Source organism: Pelodiscus sinensis, unplaced genomic scaffold (assembly GCF_049634645.1).
Source record: "Pelodiscus sinensis isolate JC-2024 unplaced genomic scaffold, ASM4963464v1 ctg145, whole genome shotgun sequence".
Taxonomy (NCBI): Eukaryota; Metazoa; Chordata; order Testudines; family Trionychidae; genus Pelodiscus; species Pelodiscus sinensis.
The window spans coordinates 32,388-54,607 of NW_027465910.1; the positions used below are offsets into that span (position 1 = coordinate 32,388).

The 22,220-nt window shown below is 55.7% G+C and overlaps 1 long non-coding RNA gene across 8 annotated transcripts; it reads right to left on the reverse strand.

Moving 5' to 3' along the window:
• Positions 1 to 1,329: 1,329 nt before the first annotated feature.
• On the reverse strand, positions 1,330 to 16,945 carry LOC142824828 (uncharacterized). Of its 8 annotated transcripts, none has more exons than XR_012899397.1 (10): positions 14,703 to 16,945; positions 13,533 to 14,400; positions 12,363 to 13,230; positions 11,193 to 12,060; positions 10,034 to 10,890; positions 8,853 to 9,720; positions 7,683 to 8,550; positions 6,513 to 7,380; positions 5,343 to 6,210; positions 1,330 to 5,040 (listed from the first exon to the last, which is right to left on the reverse strand). It is a non-coding gene; the product is annotated as an uncharacterized LOC142824828 (long non-coding RNA). The 8 variants fall into 8 exon arrangements; XR_012899396.1 differs by having other exon boundaries at positions 7,694 to 8,550; positions 10,023 to 10,890; XR_012899395.1 differs by having other exon boundaries at positions 10,023 to 10,890; positions 14,714 to 16,944.
• Between the last annotated feature and the right edge of the window lie 5,275 nt (positions 16,946 to 22,220).

The following is a 22,220-nucleotide window of genomic DNA, read 5'->3' on the forward strand; positions in this document are numbered from 1 at the left end:
GGGACAATCCATGGGGGGGGGCAGATAAGGGGGGCAGTCAGAACCGGGCAGAGGGAATGGGGGTGGCAGTGGTAGAAGTCCTCCTGGCTTCACCCTGCCATGGTGGGGGGCGGGGAGTGGCTCTTGGGGTCTGGAAGGGAAGGGGTGGGGAAGCACCTCGCATCAGCTCATGCAACTCCTCTAATGTCTTGTTATATGTGTGTTTCTATTTGTCCCTTTCTGCAGGTGGTGATGGCCATCAATTCAGAACTGCTTTACAGGACTGAAACACCTCAGCAGTCCAGCACTCTGGCATTTAATTTCAAAAAGGGAATTACACAAAAATTAGGAGGTTAGTTAAACAGAAATTAAAAGGCACAGTGACTAGAGCCAAATCCCTGCAAGCTACATGGAAACTTTTTAAAGACACCATAATAGAGGCCCAACTTAAATGTATACCCCAAATTAAAAAACATTGTAAGAGACCTAAAAAAGAGTCACCGTGGCTTAACCACCGTGTAAAAGAAGCAGTGAGGGACAAAAAGGCATCTTTCAAGAAGTAGAAGTCCAATCCTAGTGAAATAAATAGAAAGGAACATAAACACTGTCAAATCAAGTGTAAAATGTAATAAGAAGCAAAAAAAGATTGAGGAACAGCTAGCCAAAAACTCAAAAAGAAATAGCAATATGTTTAAGTACATTATAAGCAGGAAACCTTCTAAAAAAAACAGTGGGTCCCCTAGACGATCGAGATATAAAAGGAGCAATCAAGGAAGATAAAGCCATTGCGGAGAAACTAAATGATTTCTTTGCTTCAGTCTTCACGGGTGAGAATGTTAGGGAGATTCCCAAATCTGCACCATCCTTTGTGGGTGACGAATCTGAGGAGCTGTCCTGAATTGAAGTGTCATTAGTGGAGGTTTTGGAACAAATAGAAAAACTTAATGTTAACAAATCACCGGGACCAGATGGCATTCACCCAAGGGTTCTAAAAGAATTCAAATGGGAAATTGCTGAACTATTATCTGTGGTTTGTAACCTATCCTTTAAATCGGCTTCCATACCTAATGACTGGAAGGTAGCTAACGTGACATCAATATTTAAAAAGGGCTCCAGAGACAATCCTGGCAATTACAGACCGATAAGTCTAACGTCGGTACTGGGCAAATTAGTCGAAAAAATAGTGAAGAATAAAATTATCAGGCACGTAGAAGAACATAATTTGTTGGACAAAAGTCAACATGGTTTCTGTAAAGGGAAATCATATCTTACTAATCTATTAGAATAGTGATAGAAATGTAGCCGTGTTAGTCTGGTGTAGCGGAAACAAAATACAGGACTATGTAGCACTTTAAAGACTAACAAGATGGTTTATTAGATGATGAGCTTTCGTGGGCCAGACCCACTTCCTCAGATCAAATAGTGGAAGAAAATAGTCACAACCATATATACCAAAGGATACAATTAAAAAAAAAGAACACATATGAAAAGGACAAATCACATTTCAGAACAGAAGGGGGATGCGGGGGGGGGGGGGGCGAAGGAAGGTAAATGTCTGTGAGCTAATGATATTAGAGGTGATAATTGGGGAAGCTATCTTTGTAATGGGTAAGGTAGTTGGTGTCTTTGTTCAACCCCCCATGGAGAGTGTCGAATTTTAGCATGAATGACAGTTCAGAGGATTCCCTTTCAAGTGCAGATTTGAAAGTCTTCTGGAGTAGGATGCATGTAATTAGGTCGTTGAGACAGTGTCCTTTCTGGTTGAAATGGCAAGAAACTGTTTTTTCTTTGTGATCCTGTCTAATATCTGTTTTGTGAGCATTGATCCTTTGGCAAAGTGTCTGAGACGTTTGTCCAATGTACATAGCAGACGGACATTTTCGGCACATGATAGCATAAATTATATTTCTGGATGCGCAGGAATATGTATTCTTGATGACAAGTGGTGTTCTATTGTTGGTTTTCTTGGGTTTGTCTTGTAGTAGATGGTTTCTAGGTATTCGTTTGGCTCTTTCAATTTGCTTTTTTATTTCTCCAGGTGGGTAGTTGAGGTTTATAAATGCTTGGTAGAGATCCTGAAGGTTCTGGTCTCTGTCAGTGGGATTAGAGCGGTTGTATCGAAGGGCTTGGCTATAGATGATGGATTGTATGGTGTGTGCTGGATGGGAGTTGGAAGCATGTAGGTAACTGTATGAGTAAGTGGGTTTTCTGTAGAGGGTGGTGTCTAATTTTCAATTGTTGATTTGTACTGTGGTGTCCAGGAAATGGATCTCTCGTAGAACCAACAATAGAACACCACTTGTCATCACCACTTGTTGGTACATTGCAGAATGCACAGTGGCTTGGTGTTGAGACTTTCTGCTGACAACTGTTAATGCATAGCATTTGGCAATAAACCTGCTCAATTGGTTTCATCCTGGCCTGAATCTGTCATTTCTGGGGGCTCTCAGAGTTCTACTGTGTTGGCCCGAGTGCACAGGGTTTAGCACTTTAGATAAACTTTTGGATGTGTGTGTGCGCTCCCTTTATTAGCCACCCACAGAGTAGAGGACCTGTCAGGAGCACACCAGGACACCCCCGAAACCCTGATTGACGCCAACGCCAAAAGACCAAACCCATCAGGGGTCAGAGAACTGAGGGGATTTCTAGGGTCCGGGGCACGAGGAGTGAACTGACAGTCCCATTGAGCTCACAGAGGGGGTAGCCAAGTTAGTTGTTTTTTAAGTTTTTCCAGTTACAGACTAATAGTCTTGCAGCACCTTAGTGTATGTCTACATATCAAAGTTATTTTGAAATAACAGCCGTTATTTTGAATTAACTGTAAAAGCATCTACACAGGCAGACCGCTATTTTGAATTCGGTAAACCTCATTCTACGAGGAATAATGCCAAATTCTCTTTAGTCCTCAGGTCTTGCCCACCGTCAACCTATGGAACTCCTTGCCAGAGGATATTGTGAAGACCAGGAGTTTAATAGGGTTCAAAAAAGAGCTAGATAAATTCATGGAGGTTAGGTCTATTACTGGCTATAAGCCAGGATGGGTAAGATATAGTGTCCCTAGCTTCTGTTTGTCAGAGGCTGGAAATGGATGACAGAGGAGAGATCACTTGATGATTCCCTGTTCTGTTCATTCCCTCTGGGGCATCTGACATTGGCCACTGTTGGCAGACATGGTACTAGGCTAGATGGACCTTTGGTCTGACCCAGTCAGGCAGTTTTTATGTTCTTCTGTGCTGCTGCCGGCAGCAGGGCTGCCATCCGAGCTGGGCACTGTGCCAGAGGTCATGGCCCTACAGCCACCCAGCTCGGAAGGCAGCCCCACCACTAGCAGCAGCGCAGAAGGTAAGATGGCAACACCATACCTTGCCTCCCTCCCTTCTGCGCTGCTGCTGGTGAAGACTTGGACTTCTGAGCTGAGTGTCCTGGCAGCAACCTCCTCTCTCTAGTTGCTCAGTGCGGAAAGCAGAGCTGCCCCCAGCTGTGGCACAGAAGAAAGGGTGGCAGGAGCAGAGTTTACTACCCTCCCTTCTGCACCACTGGTGGTGGCTGGCTGGCAGTGGCTACACTTTGCTGCCCTGCTTAGAAGTTAGAGCCGCCAGCAACAGCAGCACAGAAGGAAGGGTTGGGATACCACACCCTGCCTCCCTTCTTTCTGTGCTGCTGTTGCTGGCAGCAGGTTGCCATCCAGGTTGGGCTTCTGACCACTTGCCACCCTCTCGCCCACCCCTTAGGAGGCGGTGGCGCCATCAGCCATGGCACAGAAGGAAGGGAGGCAATATCCTGCCAAACCACCTTCCTTCTATGCTGCTCCTGGTGGCAGCACTGGCTTTCCAGCTGCACTTCAAAGTAGGAATAAGAGATCCTCCGGAAAAGGGCGCTTTTTCCGGAGGATCGGGGCCAGTGTAGACACTCTTTTCCGGCTTTTCTAAAAGCCGGAAAAAAGCAGCGGACATTTTTATTTAAATGCCGCGGGGGATATTTAAATCCCCCGCGGATTTCCCTATTACGACCTGTAAAATTAGCATGCCCCTTTCGGAAAAGGGGCCAGTGTAGACGTAGCCTAGGAGGGTGGTGAAATACTGGAACGGGTTACCTAGGGAAGTGGTGGAATCTCCATCCCTAGAGGTATTTAAGTCCCGGCTTGAAATAACCTTGGCTGAGATGATTGAGTTGGGATTGGTTCTGCTTTGGGCAGGGGGCTAGACTCAGTAACCACCTGAGAATCATAGAAGCAGAGGGTTGGAAGAGATCTATTTCCTTGGCTCACCCAAAACATGGAGGGCGCCAGAAAAGGTTCTCTCAGTAAAAGCTCTCTCATACTCTTCCAGATAGATGGTCGCAGCCAGTAGGAGCACCCAACTCCATGACTTCAACAAAATATAACTTAAAAAACAACAAATAGTCTAGTAGCACTTTCTAGACTAACAAAATGTTTATCCACACTCTGCTAAACCGACTACTGCCCCTTCACCAGTCTCCCTTACTCTAGATTGTACGACTGGCGTACCCGTAGAACTCCCGTTGCCTCCTGAGACCTTAACCAGTGGAGATGCTCACCTGGAATGCCTGCAAGTGTCCTGTAGAAGGACACGGCAGAAGCAGAGCAAGGACAAAGACACAGACGGGAACACAGACAGATGGAACGTATTGGCCAATACGAGAGAGCAACAAGAGAGAAACACATGAGAGGCAGCCAGAAACCTTACCACCGTGCGTCTAAACTCCTCGAGCCAAGCGTCTGCTGACAAGGACACCGTATTGCAGAGAAACTAGCGCCCCTGACAAACGGGAGCCCTGTTTCTCCCACAATCAAGGCAGCACCTCGGGAACCTCCGCTCGGACTCGCTGTCTAAGCAAACGCGACTTCCCTTCCTAGAACCCACTGGGACGTAAGCCGACAGAGTTCCAGACCCGACACTTATCTCCTTCGCGGCGATGGCTTCTCCGCTCCCAGCCGGACGGTTCTCGCCTCGCTTCGAGCAAGCTCCCGAGCTCCCTGTTCTCCTTTTCGTTCCATCCCCCGACGGTAGGACACCGGGAGGGCTGACTTCTTATCGCTTGCTAGGGAACCCAGAAAGGGGGAAAGAACAAACAGGCAACTTAGCGTTTCAGCCCGCAGGGACGCGGCATCGCTCCTTCTCCCCTATAGCGCACCGCAGCCTGCCACCATCGGCCACCTCCCTCCCTCTGCCGCTGCAGGAACGCGGAGAGAAAGGAGGCCTTGCCGCCGTATCCACACTCTGTTGAACCGACTACTGCCCCTTCGCCAGTCCCCAAGCCCCCAGGCTCCGTGCCCCAGCAGGAAGCTCTCTGCCTCAGAAGAAACCTACTGCCAGGACGCTTGAAGATTTCAAAGCACGCACCTCTTACTCACACAGAGCCATGGGAAGGCCGAACGCTGAGGACCCTTCAGGTGTCCCGAGAATCACGTCCGGGCAGCTCAAGTCCACCTCCGACGGTTTCTTCTCCCGCCATGGCCCCGCACTGATTCCTCTGCAAGCACGGAAGAAAAAGCCCAGCGTGAGCTCTCACTCACAAAGGTCCGTGGCTGCGGCAATTCTATCCTTTAGCCCTTTCCCCCTCCCCCCTCTGTATCGGGCCCACTACGAGAACACTGAGTCAGTCAGCTGTGACACACCACCGCTCTCCCTTGATCTAGCTTGCGCGACCGGCGTACCCGCAGAATTCCCGTTGGCTCCTGAGACCTTAACCAGTGGAGATGCTCACCTGGAATGCCTGCAAGTGTCCTGTAGAAGGACACGGCAGAAGCAGAGCAAGGACAAAGACACAGACGGGAACACAGACAGATGGAACGTATTGGCCAATACGAGAGAGCAACAAGAGAGAAACACATGAGAGGCAGCCAGAAACCTTACCACCGTGCGTCTAAACTCCTCGAGCCAAGCGTCTGCTGACAAGGACACCGTATTGCAGAGAAACTAGCGCCCCTGACAAACGGGAGCCCTGTTTCTCCCACAATCAAGGCAGCACCTCGGGAACCTCCGCTCGGACTCGCTGTCTAAGCAAACGCGACTTCCCTTCCTAGAACCCACTGGGACGTAAGCCGACAGAGTTCCAGACCCGACACTTATCTCCTTCGCGGCGATGGCTTCTCCGCTCCCAGCCGGACGGTTCTCGCCTCGCTTCGAGCAAGCTCCCGAGCTCCCTGTTCTCCTTTTCGTTCCATCCCCACACGGTAGGACTCCGGGAGGGCTGACTTCTTATCGCTTGCTAGGGAACCCAGAAAGGGGGAAAGAACAAACAGGCAACTTAGCGTTTCAGCCCGCAGGGACGCGGCATCGCTCCTTCTCCCCTATAGCGCACCGCAGCCTTCCACCATCGGCCACCTCCCTCCCTCTGCCGCTGCAGGAACGCGGAGAGAAAGGAGGCCTTGCCGCCGTATCCACACTCTGTTGAACCGACTACTGCCCCTTCGCCAGTCCCCAAGCCCCCAGGCTCCGTGCCCCAGCAGGAAGCTCTCTGCCTCAGAAGAAACCTACTGCCAGGACGCTTGAAGATTTCAAAGCACGCACCTCTTACTCACACAGAGCCATGGGAAGGCCGAACGCTGAGGACCCTTCAGGTGTCCCGAGAATCACGTCCGGGCAGCTCAAGTCCACCTCCGACGGTTTCTTCTCCCGCCATGGCCCCGCACTGATTCCTCTGCAAGCACGGAAGAAAAAGCCCAGCGTGAGCTCTCACTCACAAAGGTCCGTGGCTGCGGCAATTCTATCCTTTAGCCCTTTCCCCCTCCCCCCTCTGTATCGGGCCCACTACGAGAACACTGAGTCAGTCAGCTGTGACACACCACCGCTCTCCCTTGATCTAGCTTGCGCGACCGGCGTACCCGCAGAATTCCCGTTGGCTCCTGAGACCTTAACCAGTGGAGATGCTCACCTGGAATGCCTGCAAGTGTCCTGTAGAAGGACACGGCAGAAGCAGAGCAAGGACAAAGACACAGACGGGAACACAGACAGATGGAACGTATTGGCCAATACGAGAGAGCAACAAGAGAGAAACACATGAGAGGCAGCCAGAAACCTTACCACCGTGCGTCTAAACTCCTCGAGCCAAGCGTCTGCTGACAAGGACACCGTATTGCAGAGAAACTAGCGCCCCTGACAAACGGGAGCCCTGTTTCTCCCACAATCAAGGCAGCACCTCGGGAACCTCCGCTCGGACTCGCTGTCTAAGCAAACGCGACTTCCCTTCCTAGAACCCACTGGGACGTAAGCCGACAGAGTTCCAGACCCGACACTTATCTCCTTCGCGGCGATGGCTTCTCCGCTCCCAGCCGGACGGTTCTCGCCTCGCTTCGAGCAAGCTCCCGAGCTCCCTGTTCTCCTTTTCGTTCCATCCCCAGACGGTAGGACACCGGGAGGGCTGACTTCTTATCGCTTGCTATGGAACCCAGAAAGGGGGAAAGAACAAACAGGCAACTTAGCGTTTCAGCCCGCAGGGACGCGGCATCGCTCCTTCTCCCCTATAGCGCACCGCAGCCTGCCACCATCGGCCACCTCCCTCCCTCTGCCGCTGCAGGAACGCGGAGAGAAAGGAGGCCTTGCCGCCGTATCCACACTCTGTTGAACCGACTACTGCCCCTTCGCCAGTCCCCAAGCCCCCAGGCTCCGTGCCCCAGCAGGAAGCTCTCTGCCTCAGAAGAAACCTACTGCCAGGACGCTTGAAGATTTCAAAGCACGCACCTCTTACTCACACAGAGCCATGGGAAGGCCGAACGCTGAGGACCCTTCAGGTGTCCCGAGAATCACGTCCGGGCAGCTCAAGTCCACCTCCGACGGTTTCTTCTCCCGCCATGGCCCCGCACTGATTCCTCTGCAAGCACGGAAGAAAAAGCCCAGCGTGAGCTCTCACTCACAAAGGTCCGTGGCTGCGGCAATTCTATCCTTTAGCCCTTTCCCCCTCCCCCCTCTGTATCGGGCCCACTACGAGAACACTGAGTCAGTCAGCTGTGACACACCACCGCTCTCCCTTGATCTAGCTTGCGCGACCGGCGTACCCGCAGAATTCCCGTTGGCTCCTGAGACCTTAACCAGTGGAGATGCTCACCTGGAATGCCTGCAAGTGTCCTGTAGAAGGACACGGCAGAAGCAGAGCAAGGACAAAGACACAGACGGGAACACAGACAGATGGAACGTATTGGCCAATACGAGAGAGCAACAAGAGAGAAACACATGAGAGGCAGCCAGAAACCTTACCACCGTGCGTCTAAACTCCTCGAGCCAAGCGTCTGCTGACAAGGACACCGTATTGCAGAGAAACTAGCGCCCCTGACAAACGGGAGCCCTGTTTCTCCCACAATCAAGGCAGCACCTCGGGAACCTCCGCTCGGACTCGCTGTCTAAGCAAACGCGACTTCCCTTCCTAGAACCCACTGGGACGTAAGCCGACAGAGTTCCAGACCCGACACTTATCTCCTTCGCGGCGATGGCTTCTCCGCTCCCAGCCGGACGGTTCTCGCCTCGCTTCGAGCAAGCTCCCGAGCTCCCTGTTCTCCTTTTCGTTCCATCCCCACACGGTAGGACTCCGGGAGGGCTGACTTCTTATCGCTTGCTAGGGAACCCAGAAAGGGGGAAAGAACAAACAGGCAACTTAGCGTTTCAGCCCGCAGGGACGCGGCATCGCTCCTTCTCCCCTATAGCGCACCGCAGCCTTCCACCATCGGCCACCTCCCTCCCTCTGCCGCTGCAGGAACGCGGAGAGAAAGGAGGCCTTGCCGCCGTATCCACACTCTGTTGAACCGACTACTGCCCCTTCGCCAGTCCCCAAGCCCCCAGGCTCCGTGCCCCAGCAGGAAGCTCTCTGCCTCAGAAGAAACCTACTGCCAGGACGCTTGAAGATTTCAAAGCACGCACCTCTTACTCACACAGAGCCATGGGAAGGCCGAACGCTGAGGACCCTTCAGGTGTCCCGAGAATCACGTCCGGGCAGCTCAAGTCCACCTCCGACGGTTTCTTCTCCCGCCATGGCCCCGCACTGATTCCTCTGCAAGCACGGAAGAAAAAGCCCAGCGTGAGCTCTCACTCACAAAGGTCCGTGGCTGCGGCAATTCTATCCTTTAGCCCTTTCCCCCTCCCCCCTCTGTATCGGGCCCACTACGAGAACACTGAGTCAGTCAGCTGTGACACACCACCGCTCTCCCTTGATCTAGCTTGCGCGACCGGCGTACCCGCAGAATTCCCGTTGGCTCCTGAGACCTTAACCAGTGGAGATGCTCACCTGGAATGCCTGCAAGTGTCCTGTAGAAGGACACGGCAGAAGCAGAGCAAGGACAAAGACACAGACGGGAACACAGACAGATGGAACGTATTGGCCAATACGAGAGAGCAACAAGAGAGAAACACATGAGAGGCAGCCAGAAACCTTACCACCGTGCGTCTAAACTCCTCGAGCCAAGCGTCTGCTGACAAGGACACCGTATTGCAGAGAAACTAGCGCCCCTGACAAACGGGAGCCCTGTTTCTCCCACAATCAAGGCAGCACCTCGGGAACCTCCGCTCGGACTCGCTGTCTAAGCAAACGCGACTTCCCTTCCTAGAACCCACTGGGACGTAAGCCGACAGAGTTCCAGACCCGACACTTATCTCCTTCGCGGCGATGGCTTCTCCGCTCCCAGCCGGACGGTTCTCGCCTCGCTTCGAGCAAGCTCCCGAGCTCCCTGTTCTCCTTTTCGTTCCATCCCCAGACGGTAGGACACCGGGAGGGCTGACTTCTTATCGCTTGCTATGGAACCCAGAAAGGGGGAAAGAACAAACAGGCAACTTAGCGTTTCAGCCCGCAGGGACGCGGCATCGCTCCTTCTCCCCTATAGCGCACCGCAGCCTGCCACCATCGGCCACCTCCCTCCCTCTGCCGCTGCAGGAACGCGGAGAGAAAGGAGGCCTTGCCGCCGTATCCACACTCTGTTGAACCGACTACTGCCCCTTCGCCAGTCCCCAAGCCCCCAGGCTCCGTGCCCCAGCAGGAAGCTCTCTGCCTCAGAAGAAACCTACTGCCAGGACGCTTGAAGATTTCAAAGCACGCACCTCTTACTCACACAGAGCCATGGGAAGGCCGAACGCTGAGGACCCTTCAGGTGTCCCGAGAATCACGTCCGGGCAGCTCAAGTCCACCTCCGACGGTTTCTTCTCCCGCCATGGCCCCGCACTGATTCCTCTGCAAGCACGGAAGAAAAAGCCCAGCGTGAGCTCTCACTCACAAAGGTCCGTGGCTGCGGCAATTCTATCCTTTAGCCCTTTCCCCCTCCCCCCTCTGTATCGGGCCCACTACGAGAACACTGAGTCAGTCAGCTGTGACACACCACCGCTCTCCCTTGATCTAGCTTGCGCGACCGGCGTACCCGCAGAATTCCCGTTGGCTCCTGAGACCTTAACCAGTGGAGATGCTCACCTGGAATGCCTGCAAGTGTCCTGTAGAAGGACACGGCAGAAGCAGAGCAAGGACAAAGACACAGACGGGAACACAGACAGATGGAACGTATTGGCCAATACGAGAGAGCAACAAGAGAGAAACACATGAGAGGCAGCCAGAAACCTTACCACCGTGCGTCTAAACTCCTCGAGCCAAGCGTCTGCTGACAAGGACACCGTATTGCAGAGAAACTAGCGCCCCTGACAAACGGGAGCCCTGTTTCTCCCACAATCAAGGCAGCACCTCGGGAACCTCCGCTCGGACTCGCTGTCTAAGCAAACGCGACTTCCCTTCCTAGAACCCACTGGGACGTAAGCCGACAGAGTTCCAGACCCGACACTTATCTCCTTCGCGGCGATGGCTTCTCCGCTCCCAGCCGGACGGTTCTCGCCTCGCTTCGAGCAAGCTCCCGAGCTCCCTGTTCTCCTTTTCGTTCCATCCCCAGACGGTAGGACTCCGGGAGGGCTGACTTCTTATCGCTTGCTAGGGAACCCAGAAAGGGGGAAAGAACAAACAGGCAACTTAGCGTTTCAGCCCGCAGGGACGCGGCATCGCTCCTTCTCCCCTATAGCGCACCGCAGCCTGCCACCATCGGCCACCTCCCTCCCTCTGCCGCTGCAGGAACGCGGAGAGAAAGGAGGCCTTGCCGCCGTATCCACACTCTGTTGAACCGACTACTGCCCCTTCGCCAGTCCCCAAGCCCCCAGGCTCCGTGCCCCAGCAGGAAGCTCTCTGCCTCAGAAGAAACCTACTGCCAGGACGCTTGAAGATTTCAAAGCACGCACCTCTTACTCACACAGAGCCATGGGAAGGCCGAACGCTGAGGACCCTTCAGGTGTCCCGAGAATCACGTCCGGGCAGCTCAAGTCCACCTCCGACGGTTTCTTCTCCCGCCATGGCCCCGCACTGATTCCTCTGCAAGCACGGAAGAAAAAGCCCAGCGTGAGCTCTCACTCACAAAGGTCCGTGGCTGCGGCAATTCTATCCTTTAGCCCTTTCCCCCTCCCCCCTCTGTATCGGGCCCACTACGAGAACACTGAGTCAGTCAGCTGTGACACACCACCGCTCTCCCTTGATCTAGCTTGCGCGACCGGCGTACCCGCAGAATTCCCGTTGGCTCCTGAGACCTTAACCAGTGGAGATGCTCACCTGGAATGCCTGCAAGTGTCCTGTAGAAGGACACGGCAGAAGCAGAGCAAGGACAAAGACACAGACGGGAACACAGACAGATGGAACGTATTGGCCAATACGAGAGAGCAACAAGAGAGAAACACATGAGAGGCAGCCAGAAACCTTACCACCGTGCGTCTAAACTCCTCGAGCCAAGCGTCTGCTGACAAGGACACCGTATTGCAGAGAAACTAGCGCCCCTGACAAACGGGAGCCCTGTTTCTCCCACAATCAAGGCAGCACCTCGGGAACCTCCGCTCGGACTCGCTGTCTAAGCAAACGCGACTTCCCTTCCTAGAACCCACTGGGACGTAAGCCGACAGAGTTCCAGACCCGACACTTATCTCCTTCGCGGCGATGGCTTCTCCGCTCCCAGCCGGACGGTTCTCGCCTCGCTTCGAGCAAGCTCCCGAGCTCCCTGTTCTCCTTTTCGTTCCATCCCCCGACGGTAGGACACCGGGAGGGCTGACTTCTTATCGCTTGCTAGGGAACCCAGAAAGGGGGAAAGAACAAACAGGCAACTTAGCGTTTCAGCCCGCAGGGACGCGGCATCGCTCCTTCTCCCCTATAGCGCACCGCAGCCTGCCACCATCGGCCACCTCCCTCCCTCTGCCGCTGCAGGAACGCGGAGAGAAAGGAGGCCTTGCCGCCGTATCCACACTCTGTTGAACCGACTACTGCCCCTTCGCCAGTCCCCAAGCCCCCAGGCTCCGTGCCCCAGCAGGAAGCTCTCTGCCTCAGAAGAAACCTACTGCCAGGACGCTTGAAGATTTCAAAGCACGCACCTCTTACTCACACAGAGCCATGGGAAGGCCGAACGCTGAGGACCCTTCAGGTGTCCCGAGAATCACGTCCGGGCAGCTCAAGTCCACCTCCGACGGTTTCTTCTCCCGCCATGGCCCCGCACTGATTCCTCTGCAAGCACGGAAGAAAAAGCCCAGCGTGAGCTCTCACTCACAAAGGTCCGTGGCTGCGGCAATTCTATCCTTTAGCCCTTTCCCCCTCCCCCCTCTGTATCGGGCCCACTACGAGAACACTGAGTCAGTCAGCTGTGACACACCACCGCTCTCCCTTGATCTAGCTTGCGCGACCGGCGTACCCGCAGAATTCCCGTTGGCTCCTGAGACCTTAACCAGTGGAGATGCTCACCTGGAATGCCTGCAAGTGTCCTGTAGAAGGACACGGCAGAAGCAGAGCAAGGACAAAGACACAGACGGGAACACAGACAGATGGAACGTATTGGCCAATACGAGAGAGCAACAAGAGAGAAACACATGAGAGGCAGCCAGAAACCTTACCACCGTGCGTCTAAACTCCTCGAGCCAAGCGTCTGCTGACAAGGACACCCTATTGCAGAGAAACTAGCGCCCCTGACAAACGGGAGCCCTGTTTCTCCCACAATCAAGGCAGCACCTCGGGAACCTCCGCTCGGACTCGCTGTCTAAGCAAACGCGACTTCCCTTCCTAGAACCCACTGGGACGTAAGCCGACAGAGTTCCAGACCCGACACTTATCTCCTTCGCGGCGATGGCTTCTCCGCTCCCAGCCGGACGGTTCTCGCCTCGCTTCGAGCAAGCTCCCGAGCTCCCTGTTCTCCTTTTCGTTCCATCCCCAGACGGTAGGACTCCGGGAGGGCTGACTTCTTATCGCTTGCTAGGGAACCCAGAAAGGGGGAAAGAACAAACAGGCAACTTAGCGTTTCAGCCCGCAGGGACGCGGCATCGCTCCTTCTCCCCTATAGCGCACCGCAGCCTTCCACCATCGGCCACCTCCCTCCCTCTGCCGCTGCAGGAACGCGGAGAGAAAGGAGGCCTTGCCGCCGTATCCACACTCTGTTGAACCGACTACTGCCCCTTCGCCAGTCCCCAAGCCCCCAGGCTCCGTGCCCCAGCAGGAAGCTCTCTGCCTCAGAAGAAACCTACTGCCAGGACGCTTGAAGATTTCAAAGCACGCACCTCTTACTCACACAGAGCCATGGGAAGGCCGAACGCTGAGGACCCTTCAGGTGTCCCGAGAATCACGTCCGGGCAGCTCAAGTCCACCTCCGACGGTTTCTTCTCCCGCCATGGCCCCGCACTGATTCCTCTGCAAGCACGGAAGAAAAAGCCCAGCGTGAGCTCTCACTCACAAAGGTCCGTGGCTGCGGCAATTCTATCCTTTAGCCCTTTCCCCCTCCCCCCTCTGTATCGGGCCCACTACGAGAACACTGAGTCAGTCAGCTGTGACACACCACCGCTCTCCCTTGATCTAGCTTGCGCGACCGGCGTACCCGCAGAATTCCCGTTGGCTCCTGAGACCTTAACCAGTGGAGATGCTCACCTGGAATGCCTGCAAGTGTCCTGTAGAAGGACACGGCAGAAGCAGAGCAAGGACAAAGACACAGACGGGAACACAGACAGATGGAACGTATTGGCCAATACGAGAGAGCAACAAGAGAGAAACACATGAGAGGCAGCCAGAAACCTTACCACCGTGCGTCTAAACTCCTCGAGCCAAGCGTCTGCTGACAAGGACACCGTATTGCAGAGAAACTAGCGCCCCTGACAAACGGGAGCCCTGTTTCTCCCACAATCAAGGCAGCACCTCGGGAACCTCCGCTCGGACTCGCTGTCTAAGCAAACGCGACTTCCCTTCCTAGAACCCACTGGGACGTAAGCCGACAGAGTTCCAGACCCGACACTTATCTCCTTCGCGGCGATGGCTTCTCCGCTCCCAGCCGGACGGTTCTCGCCTCGCTTCGAGCAAGCTCCCGAGCTCCCTGTTCTCCTTTTCGTTCCATCCCCAGACGGTAGGACACCGGGAGGGCTGACTTCTTATCGCTTGCTATGGAACCCAGAAAGGGGGAAAGAACAAACAGGCAACTTAGCGTTTCAGCCCGCAGGGACGCGGCATCGCTCCTTCTCCCCTATAGCGCACCGCAGCCTGCCACCATCGGCCACCTCCCTCCCTCTGCCGCTGCAGGAACGCGGAGAGAAAGGAGGCCTTGCCGCCGTATCCACACTCTGTTGAACCGACTACTGCCCCTTCGCCAGTCCCCAAGCCCCCAGGCTCCGTGCCCCAGCAGGAAGCTCTCTGCCTCAGAAGAAACCTACTGCCAGGACGCTTGAAGATTTCAAAGCACGCACCTCTTACTCACACAGAGCCATGGGAAGGCCGAACGCTGAGGACCCTTCAGGTGTCCCGAGAATCACGTCCGGGCAGCTCAAGTCCACCTCCGACGGTTTCTTCTCCCGCCATGGCCCCGCACTGATTCCTCTGCAAGCACGGAAGAAAAAGCCCAGCGTGAGCTCTCACTCACAAAGGTCCGTGGCTGCGGCAATTCTATCCTTTAGCCCTTTCCCCCTCTCCCCTCTGTATCGGGCCCTCTACGAGAACACTGTGTCAGTCAGCTGTGACACACCACCGCTCTCCCTTGATCTAGCTTGCGCGACCGGCGTACCCGCAGAATTCCCATTGGCTCCTGAGACCTTAACCAGTGGAGATGCTCACCTGGAATGCCTGCAAGTGTCCTGTAGAAGGACACGGCAGAAGCAGAGCAAGGACAAAGACACAGACGGGAACACAGACAGATGGAACGTATTGGCCAATACGAGAGAGCAACAAGAGAGAAACACATGAGAGGCAGCCAGAAACCTTACCACCGTGCGTCTAAACTCCTCGAGCCAAGCGTCTGCTGACAAGGACACCGTATTCCAGAGAAACTAGCGCCCCTGACAAATGTGAAACCTTTTTCTCCCACAACCAAGGCTACTCGTTGGGATCGTCAGATAGGGCTTTCTCTCTCTCAGGAAACAGGGTAAACCTTTGTGGATACAGGTCATTAGAGGCTCATATAACCCAAATACTTATCTCAATGGTGTTCACTCTGCTCCCAGCTGGATGGCTCTTGGCTTGCATCAGTTTTGCTCATAGTCACAGTTCTCGCTCTCTTCATCACAGTACTGGAGGAGATGCCAACAGTTGAATTTTTGCCCTGTTTCTTAATACAGCACTTCAGTAAAAGTGAACACGTTGGCATCTACAGCCATGTCACGTAACCTCTTCTCACATATAAAGTATGCCACTGGGTTCTACCCTCCCCCTCCGCCTGTCTCTGCCACTGCAGAAATACCAGTAGAGAAGAGTGCTTTGAGCCGACAGCCAAATAGTCTTTTTGTAGAGCAGACCCAGCAGAATTCTTCATGCCCATAAAGAAGCTCATGGCCTCTGACGAAAGCGACTGCCAGTTGTCCCCTACTTTTTTGAAGGCTCCCAAGACCACGTCTGTGGAGAGGCTCACCCAGCAGACCTGCCCATGTCCTGTGCAGGGAGACAGCAGGACTGCAAAGAGGAGATTCTCAAAGGGGCTGATCAGTGGAGAAGTTCATTTCCTATTTTGGGTCTCTACATAAGTATAACTGTCTTAAATATATGGTATTGGAGGCTGCACTGTGGAGGGGAGAGGTCTGAGGATCCCAGGGGCACTGAGAGTTTGGGGGATTTAGAGGCCCCAGAGTTGAAGGACGGCATGAAGGTGTGTTTGAGGGCCCCAGGTTGGCAGGCAAAGCCAACTCAGCAAATTCATGGGGAACAATAATTGGAATTGGGGAGAGCTGGGCGTTAAGAGATCCCATGAATGGGATAACCGGTGGAGGGAGCAGATTAGAGAAGGATATGGCAGGCTGGCAGTGTGGGGAAGGAGAAGGACTGAGGGGGTAGGAGTACAACTTGAGGATGCGAAGGAAGGAAGGAAGGAAGGAAGGAATAAGAGAGGCTGACATGTCCCAGGCCTGGCGAGATAGGGGTGTGTAAGGAGGGTGTGTGGGTTAGCAAGGAAGGAAAAAGGGAGGCTGAAAAGTCGCAGGCCTGGAGAGATAGTGGAGTGCGAGGAGAGTGTGTGGGTTGGGAAGAAAGCCAACAGGGAGCTGAGTGGTCCCATGTATGGGGGATGGGTAGGAATAGGGCACAGGTCGGAGTGAGCTGGGGGGTGTTCTAAGGAGCAAAATGTGGGACTGATAGACCCCATGAATGGAGAAATGGGCTAGGGGGTACATGGGTGTTGTGGAGAGGAAGGAAACTGAGGGACCCAAAGGATAAAAATATGGTTCGGGCAAGGGAGGGCACTCATGGGGATAAGGTTGGCCTGTGGGTGTCGTAATGAACTCAGGAAGTGGGGGGTAAGAGAGGGAACGGGGGTACTGCTGGGCTGGGGCTGTGATGAAAGGGGGTGTGGGTTGGGCTGAGGGTGTTGAATGGACTGGGGGCAGAAGAAGGGGGGGCAGATTGGGTGGGGAAATGTGTGTGCAGATTGGGCTAGGGGTGCAGATTGGAGTGGGCACTGGGAGAATGGGGGTGTACATTGGACTAGGGGTGATGGATGGACGGGAGAGTGAGAAGAATGGGGGTGCAGGTTGGGTTGAGGTGTTGAGTGCAGAGGGCGGGAGGGGGGTGCAGGTTGGGTTGAGGTGTTGAGTGCAGAGGGGGGTGCAGGTTGGGTTGAGGTGTTGAGTGCAGAGGGCGGGAGGGGGGTGCAGGTTGGGTTGAGGTGTTGAGTGCAGAGGGCGGGAGGGGGTGCAGGTTGGGTTGAGGTGTTGAGTGCAGAGGGCGGGAGGGGGGTGCAGGTTGAGCTGGGGTGTTGAGTGCAGAAGGCGGGAGGGGGGTGCAGGTTGGGTTGAGGTGTTGAGTGCAGAAGGCGGGAAGGGGGTGCAGGTTGAGCTGAGGTGTTGAGTGCAGAGGGCGGGAGGGGGGTGCAGGTTGGGTTGAGGTGTTGAGTGCAGAAGGCGGGAGGGGGGTGCAGGTTGGGTTGAGGTGTTGAGTGCAGAGGGCAGGAGGGGGGTGCAGGTTGGGTTGAGGTGTTGAGTGCAGAAGGCGGGAGGGGGGTGCAGGTTGGGTTGAGGTGTTGAGTGCAGAGGGCAGGAGGGGGGTGCAGGTTGGGTTGAGGTGTTGAGTGCAGAAGGCGGGAGGGGGGTGCAGGTTGGGTTGATGTGTTGAGTGCAGAAGGCGGGAGGGGGGTGCAGGTTGAGCTGAGGTGTTGAGTGCAGAGGGCGGGAGGGGGGTGCAGGTTGGGTTGAGGTGTTGAGTGCAGAGGGCGGGAGGGGGGTGCAGGTTGAGCTGAGGTGTTGAGTGCAGAGGGCGGGAGGGGGGTGCAGGTTGGGTTGAGGTGTTGAGTGCAGAAGGCGGGAGGGGGGTGCAGGTTGAGCTGAGGTGTTGAGTGCAGAGGGCGGGAGGGGGTGCAGGTTGGGTTGATGTGTTGAGTGCAGAGGGCGGGAGGGGGGTGCAGGTTGAGCTGAGGTGTTGAGTGCAGAAGGCGGGAGGGGGGTGCAGGTTGAGCTGAGGTGTTGAGTGCAGAGGGCGGGAGGGGGGTGCAGGTTGGGTTGATGTGTTGAGTGCAGAAGGCGGGAGGGGGGTGCAGGTTGAGCTGAGGTGTTGAGTGCAGAGGGCGGGAGGGGGGTGCAGGTTGGGTTGAGGTGTTGAGTGCAGAGGGCGGGAGGGGGGTGCAGGTTGGGTTGATGTGTTGAGTGCAGAAGGCGGGAGGGGGGTGCAGGTTGAGCTGAGGTGTTGAGTGCAGAGGGCGGGAGGGGGGTGCAGGTTGAGCTGAGGTGTTGAGTGCAGAGGGCGGGAGGGGGGTGCAGGTTGGGTTGAGGTGTTGAGTGCAGAGGGCGGGAGGGGGGTGCAGGTTGAGCTGAGGTGTTGAGTGCAGAAGGCGGGAGGGGGGTGCAGGTTGAGCTGAGGTGTTGAGTGCAGAGGGCGGGAGGGGGGTGCAGGTTGAGCTGAGGTGTTGAGTGCAGAGGGCGGGAGGGGGTGCAGGTTGGGTTGATGTGTTGAGTGCAGAGGGCGGGAGGGGGGTGCAGGTTGAGCTGAGGTGTTGAGTGCAGAAGGCGGGAGGGGGGTGCAGGTTGAGCTGAGGTGTTGAGTGCAGAGGACAGGAGGGGGGTGCAGGTTGAGCTGGGGTGTTGAGTGCAGAGGACAGGAGGGGGGTGCAGGTTGAGCTGGGGTGTTGAATGGCCTGAGGGTGGGGGAAGCGGGGGTGCAGGTCGGGCGGGGGGGCTGTGCATAGGGGAGGGCTGAGGACCGCGGCGCGGGGCGGGGTCAGACATGAGCGGGGCCCGAGTAGCGCTGCGGGGGCGGCCGGGGATGCAGCCGGGGGCGGGGTGAAGCTGGAACACGCTGGGCAGGGCCATGATGACTAGGTCGGGAGGGGCGGGGCGGACTGAGACACGCCCCGGGAGGACGCACTCTGAGAACTACAACTCCCAGGATGCATCGCTCACGCTGGGCGTGACACGCGCGGGAGACCTGTCACCTCCGAGTCAGTGGCCGGACTGCGATGTCACTTCCGCTGAGCCCGCCCAACCGAACAGCGCCAGGCCTGCTCTGGCCCTGCAATGGCCGATGGGAGCTGCGGACTGGGGCGCGCAACATTTCCCACAAGCCACTGCGGCTACTTTTCCTACTCCTGCGGTAGCTAGGCGGGGCTCCTGCCTCAGAGAAGACAGCGTACGCCGCTGATGCCCCGCCCCCCCCTCGGGAGAGGAGACCGCGCGCCAACCCCTCCCCCTCAGATCCCCTGCACTCTGCTCCCCCCACCAACCCCCCCCGCCCCCTGCAGTCTGCTCCCCCCTAACCCTACCGACCCTCTGCACTCTGCTCCCCTGCCCCAACCCCTCCCCCGCCCCCAGCTCCCCCCAACACCAAATTTCCCAGCCGGCTTGTGCGGGGACAGGCAGCGGGACAGGCTGATGCTGCTGTTGCCTTCGAAAGTGCAGCGGGGAGCGTGAGGCGGGTTGGGCGGCTCGTCCCGTTCACAAGCCCAGAGGGGCCGCGCGAGGGTTTGCCAGAGACCCCGAGGAGTTTCCTGTTGCTCACTTCTGCGTCCCAGCTGAGTTCCTGCCGGTCAGTGGCCCCGCCCCTGCCATTAATGACGGAGCCTGGGACCCTTTTGTGTGCGACACAAACCCACGTGTCACTCGCTGGACCATTCAGTGCTCCAGCCTGACAGGAGCCGGTAGAATGTGCCTCGCGTTCCATCATTTGCATGCACCGCGCCAGGGCAATGACGTCACTAGCAGCGCGTTCCTTTTCGTAGCTGACGGCAGCAGCAGCAACTTCACACCAAGCCGAGCCACGAGGCAGCGGGCGCAGCGCTGGGGGCGGAGCTACAGGGGAGCGGCCCGGCCGGGCGGGGCTCAGCGCTGGGGGCGGAGCTACAGGGGAGCGGCCCGGCCGGGCGGGGTGCACACTCGGGCGCCCAAGGGCTGAGATCCGGGCGGGGCAGCGTCACGCTCTGACCTCGCTGCTGCCTCCCGCCGCCGCTCCCTTGGGGCCGGGTGGCGCAGACCGGAGGACCCTACTGCTCCTGTGGTGCCACGGGGCCGTAGTGGCTGGTGGAAGCTCTCACATCTCCTGGCATGCATTCCGCCTAGGGTGGGATTTCCTGGGGAACCCGCTCTCTGTGACGTCAGGACCTGCCCCAGAGGCAGGGCGCCACCCGCCCAAGCAAGGAGCAGAGCTAGGGTTGCCAGATGGTTTCAACAAAAATATCGGACTCACCAGACATTACATCACAATCTACATTACATCTGATTTAGACAATACTGGACATTTATATTTTCTCAATTTGTTTCCTGAAGAAAAAGCTCAAATACTGGACCATCCAGTTCAAAACTGGACACCTGGCAACCCTAAGCAGAGTGGTGCCTTGTTGGAGCAGTTCAGTCACAGTCTCTGGTGTCCCTCGTCTGCCCCACGTACCACAGGAGCTGGTGGGCTAAACTGGCTGCACTGCCACAGGAAACTTCCGACTCCAGTCCCTGTCCCAGCCAGGCACCCCAAGTCTGAACCCGTCCCACCTGGCCCCGTGTCTCCCTCTGCCTGCCACTCGCTGACCTGGCACCAGCTGAGCACTCCCCAGAGCCAATTGACTCCGGGCCCTGTTCCCACGGGGACGCGATTGGAGCACATACCTGGGCACTTTCCAGTCACGGTTCCCAGTCAGTTGCTGTCAGGCCATGGACCGAGCAAACGTCATTTCCAGTCCGTAGGATGGCGAGCGGGCTTCCACCGCGCCACATGTGCTGGCGTGACGCTATACTGTGAGGCTACGTCTAGACTGGCATGATTTTCCGGAAATGCTTTTAACGGAAAAGTTTTCCGTTAAAAGCATTTTCGGAAAAGAGCGTCTAGATTGGCACGGATGCTTTTCCGCAAAAGCACTTTTTACGGAAAAGCATCCGTGGCCAATCTAGATGTGCTTTTCCGCAAAAAAGCCCCGATCGCCATTTTCACGATCGGGGCTTTTTTGCGGAAAACAAATCTCAGCTGTCTACACTGGCCCTTTTGCGCAAAAGTTTTGCACAAAAGGGACTTTTGTCTTAACGGGAGCAGCATAGTATTTCTACAAAAAGCACTGATTTCTTACAGTAGGAAGTCAGTGCTTTTGCGGAAATTCAAGTGGCCAGTGTAGACAGCTGGCAAATTTTTCCGGAAAAGCAGCTGATTTTCCGGAAAAACTGGCCAGTCTAGACACAGCCTGAGAGCTCACAGTGCCCATGTGACTGCTGTTTGTTGCCCTGCGAGGGATGTGAGACGCATAGCTCCTGCCTCATGCCAGAACGCACCACAGGAGTTACAATCCTCCCCCGCCCGCATAAGTGCATCATGAGAGCCAGAGTGGAGTTCCCATGTGTACACTGTCAAACAAGAGCCCCCCCCCAGAGGGCGTGTGTCTGTCTCAGTGTCTGCCAGCTCCCGCTGCAGTCACGGGTGGGGCCCTGAGCCCGAGTCCCTGTCCCGTCTGGCTCTTCCCTCTGGCCCTCTCAGACTGTCTGGGCCATTTTAGGCTCCTGCTGGGAATGGGAGGGGGTGTCGCTCTCCAGTAGTGGGACCTGAGTATCCGCCTGGCACTGCTGCCAGGACACCGTCTGACTGGAACTCGTCATCCACACATGCCCGTGCAAAAGCTACACACCACGCCAAATGCTCACATGCAGAAATGCGCTGCCATGGCACTGTCTGACTGTCACACACCCTCTCTGCGCACTCCTCAGGCCAGGCCTGGGTCTGGGTCTGCAAGTGTGTGCATGGCCCTGCTTGCTTGGCCCCTAGAGCAAGGGGCAGGTTTGTGTCTGTATCCACACGCTACTGTTGGGCTGTGTCTACATTGGCAAGATTTTGCTGCCTGTCTACACTGGCCACGAGTACTTGCACAAGAACACTGACGTTTTAATGTATAAAATCAGTGCTTCTTGTGCAAATACTCTGACACTCCCGCTCAGGGATAAGCCCTCTTGCGCAACTGTTCTTGCGCAAGAGGTCAGTGTAGACAGGCAACATACATTCTAGCACAAGAAAGCCCAATGTTTAAAATGGCCATCAGAGCTTTCTTGCACAAGAAAGCATCTACACTGGCATGGATGCCCTTGCGCAACGGCACATGCCAGTGTAGATGCTCTCTTACTCAAATACTTTAACGTAAAAACTCTTGCGTTAAAGAGTATTTGCGCTAAATCATGCCGGTGTAGACGTAGCCTTGGCGTCACTGAACCAACACTCTGCCTGGCAATGTTTTCTAGTTGATCTCCATTCTAAGGATGTTGAAGACTAGTCAACTACAGCCTCTTCCCGACTTATGAACTGGTTATGGACCAAGCAATTGGTCGTAACTT